A 9,555-nucleotide genomic window follows, 5' to 3' on the forward strand; every position below is an offset into this window, starting at 1 on the left:
CAGACGCACTGGGTATTGGGAATGTTATCGTCATGGTGAAATTGTATTAGTTTATGATTTTGCCATTATGACATGTTGGAGTGTGTTTTTCAATTTAATCAGCAAGCATAATTTTATTTACATTTATTTTATTTACGCTATTTAGACATGCTTAACATGTAACCCAACCCCATCCCATCCCTAAACCTACCCATTTGTGTGAACATGATATAAAACACAGGATATAACATACGTCTGCATACATGAGTTATTCAAAAAGTTAAATAATCCAAGTTTTCCGAGGTCAAACGATTGATTTGTATGAAGAATCCCCAAAAGCGATCAGCATCTCCATCCACCGAAGAACACATCAAATTTCAAATATTGGCGCCCGTTATGTGAGATTTCATAGTGAAATTGCATTGGCTCTCGTATGTCTTGTGACCAATTGCGTCATTACGTCAGCATTGATTGTAAAATGTCATTGGCTCTCGTGTGTCTTGTGACCGATTGCGTCATGCTCAGGAGTCTTTTGAATTATTTGAATGAGATATGAATGAGTTCGTTCACGGGGCAGCGGGATCATCATTTCAGCGATTAAAACATCAAGATCAACTCTGTTCTTCACATGAAGACATCGTAGGACTTCAGAAGACTTGGAATGCAACAGAGTTAATACTTTTATACTGTTTTGGTCCGTTTTTGCAATAAATACTTGTGACTGTACATTTATTTGCCTGTAATGTGTTTTATATTGTTTAGATGTGGGTAGGTTTAGGGTAGGAGTTGGGTTAGTTGCTCCAAAATATAAAAGTAGCCTTTAAATATTAATAAAATCATGTCTGCTTTTATAAACGCAAATAATGAAATGCGTCTGTGTATGACGCCAAAGGTTAATCATTGTAATGAATGAAGCACCCAGCACGTCGAAAAATGACGCCCAGGGGCACCTTTAGCGTCTTAATTGTGACGCGGAAGGCACTTGACTATGCTTCGGATTTTGACGCCCCGGGAGTGAGAACGGGTTGCGATCTATGCTAAAAGTGCTACCGCCAGACCTCGAGATCGGCTGAATGGATTTGAAACCAGTAAAACACAACTTTTTAACTCTAGGGAAGTTGGAAAATAAGCCTATTTTCAAAAAAAGTGGAGTGTTCCTTTAATGCACAGATAATCACGAGTAAGTGTAATACTAATGGTGAACTAGCCCATTTATTAATGATTACTGCATCAGCAACTAATGAAGATTCTACATGATTGATAGATTAAGTAATCATTAAATTCTTATTAGTTGAATGTGTCATAATGTATTGATTCCTTAATAACATATTATATTAACTAATAGTTTAAATTAACATGTTAATTACCACAAGGGGTCAAAGCCATACATTTCAACTTCCAGCTTTAATTAATCATTAGCTAATGATTTATAAAGGTATAATTATGTTATGACTTTACTTGTTGGGGCAAATAACTATTAACTAAGTCTAAATTAATTCAAAACTCATAACCACAACATATTACTTAAAGGGGTGGTTGCATGCGATTTCACTTTTTTAACTTTAGTTAGCGTGTAATGTTGCTGCTTGAGCATAAACAGCATCCGCAAAGTTACAGCGCTGAAAGAGCAAACAGAGGTATTGTCTTTTTAAAGTTATGGCAATTTATTGCCTACAAAAACGGCCGGCTTGGACTACAACAAGCTTCTTCCCGGGTTGGTGTCATCATAAACCTTTGCTAGTCACCGCAGATGTGACTTCTGCCCGTAATGGTGAGGGGCGTGGCGTTTACGGACAACCTGTGCTTGGCACTTCAGCCAATAAAAATACATGAAACTACATTTGGACATCTAACCAATTTAAGACCATTGTGTTTTTCGGAGGGATGGGCTTCACAGAAGCAGGAAGCAAATGAGCCGTTACAGTTTTTTTCAATTGTTTACACGCAATTTTGAAAACGGAGTTCTTTTTGTCAAAATATAAATCACAATTATCCAAAGACCACAATCAATTAGCAAAATTCCTAGATTGTTTGCAAAATGACACACTTCAGCCAAAACATATACACATATTTGTGAAAATGCTAATTGTTTTCATTTAACCAACACAGTCATCAATGATCATACACTATTGCAGCCAGTTTCACACTGCTGTGATAAATAAAAAACACATTTGTAAAAAAAAAAAAAAAAAAAATAGATTTTTGGCCAGACATTCTTACTGTATGTAAGAGATAATTTAGGTGACAAAAAATAGTGAGAAACTCACAACATTATTCATGATTTGTTTTGAGATATAAGGAGAATGTAGACAAATACTGTAGGCCTACTATAACCTTACCAAGCACTCCACAACACTTGATGCTGCAGACTGAATATTTCAAGTATTTATTTCAATACTTACAGTATTTCTTACCATAATCAGTTACAGTAATCAACCAACAATGATATCAATTACTGTAAACAAATAAAATCTATAGACAAATAAAAATTACTGCATGAATTACAGTACATACATTTCAACTCTGAAGAAAAGTAAAGTAAAAGTAAACAGAAATGAAAGAAAACTACTGTAAAAGCAACAAGAATACTGTAACTATCCGTCTCTCCGTCTGGCTGGATCAGGCCATAAGATTTCATCCACATCACAGGCTATGTCTTCATTGGCAAGGCACCGTTGGAAGAATCGTCTTGTGTGACGAATCCACCCCTGCACTGAAGCTGCTTCAATAAGATCACATGCCAGTTCCATGGCCTGAATGAGGGGCAAACGGTCATAGGGCCGCAGGTCATATACCTTCCACCGCCACGCTGAAAAAAATTCTTCTATAGGATTCAGGAAGGGGGAGTATGGGTGAAGGTATAAAACTTCAAAATCAGGGTGATCATGGAACCAGTTCTGGACCAGAGCAGCCCGATGAAATGAGACATTGTCCCAAACGACAATGTACCGCATCTGGTCCACTTGGTGTAATGCTGTGACAATCTCATGCAATCGGTCAAGAAATGCAAGTATCAGATTTGCATTATAGGGTCCCAGATTTGCATGGTGGTGGAGGACCCCATTTTGTGTGATAGCAGCGCAAAGGGTGATGTTACCCCCTCGCTACCCTGGCACATTGGTGATTGCCCTGTGCCCAATTACATTTCTCCCTCTTCTTCTTGTTTTTGCAAGGTTAAATCCAGCCTCATCCACATATATAAATTCATGTTGAATTTCAGCAGCATCCATTTGCAAGACTCTCTGAAACACATTAAAGAAAATAGGATGCTATTCAATATCTATAGCACAGTATTTTTTTGTGACAGAACATTATGAGCAGTGCATGATACTACACCATAGTCAGATGAACAATGCATACCTCCACATACTCATTGCGCAGATGTTTCACTCTCTCTGAATTTCTGTCAAATGGTACCCGATACAGTTGCTTCATGTATATATGATTTTTCTTTAGGATTCGACCTAATGTTGACAGAGAGACTCGTTGGATGTTATTGAAAATATTGTCATCATTGATGATATTGGCTTGGATTTCTCGAAGCCTGATACAATTATTGGCCAAAACCATGTTCACAATGGCGGCCTCTTGTGCACGACTAAACATGGGGCCCCTTCCACCTTGGTGTCCTCGACCCTCAATCCTATGTAAAAAAAAAAAAAAAAAAGATAAAAATAAATAAATATATATATATGCAGCCTACTGTCAAATGTCACAGTAAACAATATTGATTATACAAGCTTCAGTTTCAATGTATACTGTGTGGTTAGCTTACCTGTTTTCTCGATGAAATGTCCGAATTACTGATGCAACAGTATTTCTGCTGAGATTTGGTTGAACTCTTTGTCCAGCTTCCATCAGTGTCAGTCCATGGTTGATAACATGGTCAATAAGTGTTGCACGGATTTCTCGAGTCAAATTTGGTCCTCGTCTTCTTTGTTCAGGTTCTATCACCTCTTCAAGTCCTTCTCTACCTCTTCCTCTACCTAGGTGTCTTCCTCTACCTCCTTCTCCTCTACCTAGGTGTCTTCCTCTACCTCCTTCTCCTCTACCTAGGTGTCTTCCTCTACCTCCTTCTCCTCTACCTAGGTGTCTTCCTCTACCTCCTTCTCCTCTACCTATGCCTCTTCCTCCTTCTCCTCTACCTATGCCTCTTCCTCTATCTCCTTCTCCTCTTCCTCTACCTTCTTCTCCTCTACCTATGCCTCTTCCTCTACCTCCTTCTCCTCTTCCTCTACTGCCTTCATCTCCTCTTTAAACTCCCCCTCTCATTCTCACTCTTCTTCTTCTTCTAACTCCTTCCATTTTTGTTGAAGACAGGTGAACTCACCTGCTGCCTTTTATAGCACACCTGAGTGCTGCGTTTTCAAATTAGCAAATGTGTGCTTCCACACCTGGTAGATGTGTTTATCCAATTCGTTCATTAGTGTGGTAATTGGCAATCCGGTGCTTTGTAATTACAAGGAAGTAACCTCACAATCCTTATCTGTGTCTAAGGTGTGAAAATGTGTGTAGAGTTTTACAAATCACTGTGTGTAATGTTTTGCAAAAATGGTGAAGCAGACATTGTGTGTAATGTTGTGCAAATCTGTGGAGGTGTTTTGCTCATTGGAGTAAAATTTTGCTAATTGTGTGGAAATTTTAATTTTAGTGTGTAAACAATTGTAAAAAACTGTAAAAGGACAGTGGAGACAGTGGTGTGGAATAAAGGTAAAATATAAAAAAAGAAAAAAAAATTATATATATATGATGGGTGGGTAGGTTTAGGGGCAGGGGCAGTGTAAGGGGATAGAAAATACGGTTTGTACAGTATAAAAACCATTACGCCTATGGAGAGTCCCTGTAAACCACATAGACCAACATGTGTGTGTGTGTGTGTGTGTGTGTGTGTGTGTGTGTGTGTGTGTGTGTGTGTGTGTGTGTGTGTGTGTGTGTGTGTGTGTGTGTGTGTGTGTGTGTGTGTGTGTGTGTGTGTGTGTGTGTGTGTGTGTGTGTGTGTGTGTGTGTGTGTGTGTGTGTGTGCGTGCGTTTATATCCACCAATAAGACGGGCCTGTTTTACAGAATAATACAGAAAACAAGATTTTAGATGTAATACAGAAATAATATTCCAATCAATTGCGGGTGGACGAGAAATAAAACATTGTGTTTGTTTGATAAAGACGTTTACAAGCCCTGTGATCGAGAGAATCTTTCTGGTTGCCGCTTTCAAAACAACCCCTCCCTCATGTGAACTGTACTGACAGGTGAGCTGAAGCTCATTACATATGCAAATTTTCTACAATCCTAGCCGTGGGTGTTTACTTCTAAGTTTCCAGTGCAGCACGCCCATCCAAACCCAGCCTTCAGGAGAGAGCCTCAAAACTAGTGTCAGGGTATCCGCGGGGTCTTGAAAAGTCTTAAAAGGTGATAAATCAATTTTGGGAAAATTAAGACCCTTATAAAGTATTAAAAAGTCTTATCACGTCTTTATAAAGTCTTAAATTTTGAAAGTATTTTGTTCAAGCTTTGCCAAAAGAGTTTGACTCCAAAAAGTATTTATGAATATGTTTATTTTCATCCCCATAAGTATTAAAAAACAACGGCTCGGAGCGCGCGCACGGCAGGGATGGAAATTAGCACCGCCACCAGCCAAATGCGGCTGATTTTGAGTTGTGGCGGGTAAACTCTTCACCTACCGAGCTGTTTCACCTCTTTGTAAACTTTGTTCAATGCATGCCAGTGCTGCCGTATGTGCGCATATAACCAGTCGTTTTCTCCGTCATCACTCACTTGAAGACGTGCTGTGAGACTCACGCGCGCTGAGAGAAGATTGATCTCACAGCGCGAAAGTTCTCTTTCAAGTCTTGCACGGACAAACGGACAAACTCACACAAGAAGTATGTCAACATGTCCATCTTGATGAGTATCCTAGCAGACAGTAGGCGTTTCTCAATGTCAAGGAAGGATCCTCGGAAGCCAGAATTCTAAGGATGCCACGTCATCGACATCCGACGAAGGACTGTTCCAATGTCGAGGATCCTCGGAATTCAACCAAGGACTGAGTCCTTCGTTCGAAAAATATGTCATATACAGGAAAGGATGCATATGAGTAGCCTTCGCGCACTTCGCGTTCTCAAATCACCCACAATCCTATGCGCGCAGCTTTGCTATCAGACGTTCCCGGAGTCGGACTTGGAGCGTGAACGGGGCAAATATGCTTGTATCGGGGTTTGTAGATGGGAAGGAAGGAGGCGGGAACCGGCAAACGTTCAACAACTTTATAATAGCCCCCTCACGGGCGACTGCCAGCACACACATAATAAAACATAAACAAACCATAACATAAAGTCCAGGCCTAGTCCTCTCTCGTCTTCCATGCTCCTCCAATTATACTCCCGTCAATGCCGTGAGCCGAGACCGGTGTGGCGGCGGTCAGCTGCCGCTCATTATCACTCCACGGACCCTCACCTCGCTGCTTGCCACAATGCTTTTATTTACGTTACCAAACATTTGTTATAACCGTAGTAAATATAAGTAAAGTTTAACGTTTAAATACCGGTACAAATTACTCCTGTATTGATATTAGAAAAATAAAAATAACGTTACACATAACGTTATTGATGGCCAACGGACCTTTTCACTGACGTAATGACGCAATGACGTGCACTTGCTAGCCTGTTCCATTTACGTGTTCTCCGAATGCTAAAGAGGAGCCTCGCCTCGCCTCTGAAGGAAGTGACTTTGAAGGATCCGTCCTTCCAAGGAAGCATCCTTGACATTGAGAAACACCTATAGTCTGAATATGCCTTAAGAGAAAGACGAGCATATCCCTGTCTCAGGTCTTAAAGGCGCAGTAGCCTTTACTGCCGCCTGAGTGATGTCCTTATATTTAGTTTGACATTAAACATTGCTCTTGATTGAATAACTTTTGTAAGTTTAATAAGGATTAATCTTTCATTTAAACAGTTAAATATGCAGTTATTTAACATTTGATTACTTTATTCAATCCTTTCTGCAGGCCAGTAGGCATGAACATTATTATTTAATGTACACATGAGTGAGGTCGAGTTAAACATTTTAGTTTGAATTTTTTTTTTTTTGGTTTTCGGCTTTGGTTTCTTCTTTTTTTGGTTTCGGCCAAGAATTTTGATTTCGGTGCGTCCCTACTGACAATGTTCTGCTCGGTATGTCGTCAACACGCTTCAAAGATGCCAGAATGAATAGTTTCATTCTTAGGACTAAAAACCATAAAACCGGAAGCCATAAAAGACCACAAATCATCGTGAAAATGTCAGTATTTCATTGAGACTTGAAATTAAATAAACTGCTTAAGTATTGTAGAGCTTGTAGTATTAATTTTCACATGCAGTTACACATTGTCAGTTAAAAACAAAAAAGTGGCTGGTAAAAACATTGAGTGATAGACTTTGAAAAAAGTTCATTTCCATCCCTGGCGAGCGCTGTCTACGGGTGACGTCATGTATTTTGCGAAATGCGCAGTTAGGTACTGTGTCGCCCTCCATACGTCGCGAAACAGATATGCAATATAAACAATACAAAATTGGCCTACAATAGAGATTTTAAGTCTACATTCGACTTCAACTGTTTATTAAAGGTTTGTTGCCGATTAGAACTTGGTGCGATGAGGTCTTAAAATATTTTGAGAAGGTCTTTAAAAAGTCTTAAAAAGGTCTTGAAATTAACTTCAGGATTCCTGCATACCCTGTAGTGTAGAAAATAGCCTATTACTTAGTTTTGATGTTTTTAATGTAAAAACCACACAAACGTCATTAACTGACCTCAGACAACAGTATAAAAAATAAAAAAGCCAGTTCATGACACCTTTAAGGCTTTATAATTGATTATTCATGTGCGTCCTAATGAATGTTAACAATGACTCATGGCTTACGTTATATTTTTTTCTATAACTCTAGTAGTTTTTAGGTGACGTTTGCGGGGAATGCTGACATATAGAAGTCAGCGCTCTACAGGTCACACTTAAGGTCCTAATTAATCAAATAACTGTACAGGTGAACACTGCATTGTTTCTATTTCTCTCTTAGGATGTAGTGTGTTACCATCTTCATTTGTGGTGCCCTTGGGGGTGGATAAATGTTCTGTGTGGTTTGTGCCTTTATTACCTTTGGTCCAGTGCTGATGTGTTCGCTTTAGCAGACACCAGATGCTAGCTATAAATTGCTAAATTACCAGGTCAACATTATAATGCCTAGTTCCAAATGCATTACAAAGTTAAATTAATCTTTATCAGGAGTGTTCATTTTAAAGGGGTCCTATTATGCTTTTTCACTGTTAGTTAATGTGTAATGTTGCTGTTTGAACATAAAAATATCTGCAAGGTTACAAAGCTTAAAGTCCACTCCCAAAGGGAGATCATTTATTTAACAAAATCCACTTTTCTAGAACTACCACTAACGTTTCGTTTGGATTACAACACAATTTTTCCAGGCTTTATGAAGTCACAATATTACTTATTTAAATAATCTTTCAAAAGTCATTCACCTTCCTAAGGTTGATGAACGTAGATTGGTTCAAATTTATTTTAAAGACTGTTCCTGAACATTATAACCCCAAAGTTTTTCTTTGTGCTGCACTTTTTTTCTTTTTTTTTCTTTTTTTTTTCTTTTTTTTACAGAGAACTAGCTCTCAGTTACTAAGAGAGTCCAATGCAAGCTATGCACAAAGGCTACTCCTGAAACAGAGCAGCTCCCACTTTGTCTGGAAAATCTATTGTTTGTGGATCACAACTTGTAAGTTGTCATCTTATTATTTGTAGTTGCATTTTCTATTTACAGTTCAAGTTCCAGTTCCAATATTGTTGCTACAATGTGAATAAAGGGCAAAGCGTCCTCTCTGCTTGCCTGTTAACTAACACAAGTGTTGATATTGTGTACTGTAGTCTGTTGGATCTCTTTTTTAAGGCTGCTAAGTTTAAAAAGAAAAACCCCCAGATGAGTTTACAGTATGCACAGGTCAGGGGGCATATTTATTTATTTTAAAATAACTGTGCCTGACAACCCTCATATTTTCTCTCTAAATCCACAGCATTAATGTGATCAGAAGTAACATGTTGTGAGAAATCTCTCTACTTTTGTTTTTGTTGTGAGGACTCAAACAGCATAATCCCCACATGTATGACATCTGTTATAATCCCCAAATGTGTGAAAACTCATTTGAAATACACTCACAGTATCAGAAGCTGTCATGGCTGGTATCATCTGACAAAAAAAAAATGGATGTGATTTTGCTGCAAACGAATATAAGACAAGACAGATAATAGGGATACAAAGGTAGATTCTGCATATATCAATCTCTGCTTGTGTTACTGTTTCAATAAAATTCCATAAGGCCTTATCCTAATACTGAACACACTAAATTTTGGCCAACTGACAATGTTCCAAGTAGTATTTCGTATGAGGACTGTATAAGGATTTTTTTACATTATTGCCAAAAGTATTGGGACATCACTCCAAATCATTGAATTCAGGTGTTCCAATCACTTCCATGGCCATGGGTGTATAACATCAAGCACCTAGGCATTCAGACTGCTTCTACAAATATTTGATAAAGAATGGGT

General features: G+C 38.6%; 1 long non-coding RNA gene across 1 annotated transcript; it reads right to left on the reverse strand.

The window, feature by feature from the left end:
• Positions 1-3,090: 3,090 nt before the first annotated feature.
• On the reverse strand, positions 3,091-4,092 carry LOC137076157 (uncharacterized). Its single transcript, XR_010905216.1, has 3 exons — positions 3,755-4,092; positions 3,340-3,622; positions 3,091-3,221 (listed from the first exon to the last, which is right to left on the reverse strand). It is a non-coding gene; the product is annotated as an uncharacterized lncRNA (long non-coding RNA).
• Between the last annotated feature and the right edge of the window lie 5,463 nt (positions 4,093-9,555).

This window comes from Pseudorasbora parva, chromosome 5 (assembly GCF_024679245.1).
Source record: "Pseudorasbora parva isolate DD20220531a chromosome 5, ASM2467924v1, whole genome shotgun sequence".
Lineage (NCBI taxonomy): Eukaryota > Metazoa > Chordata > Actinopteri > Cypriniformes > Gobionidae > Pseudorasbora > Pseudorasbora parva.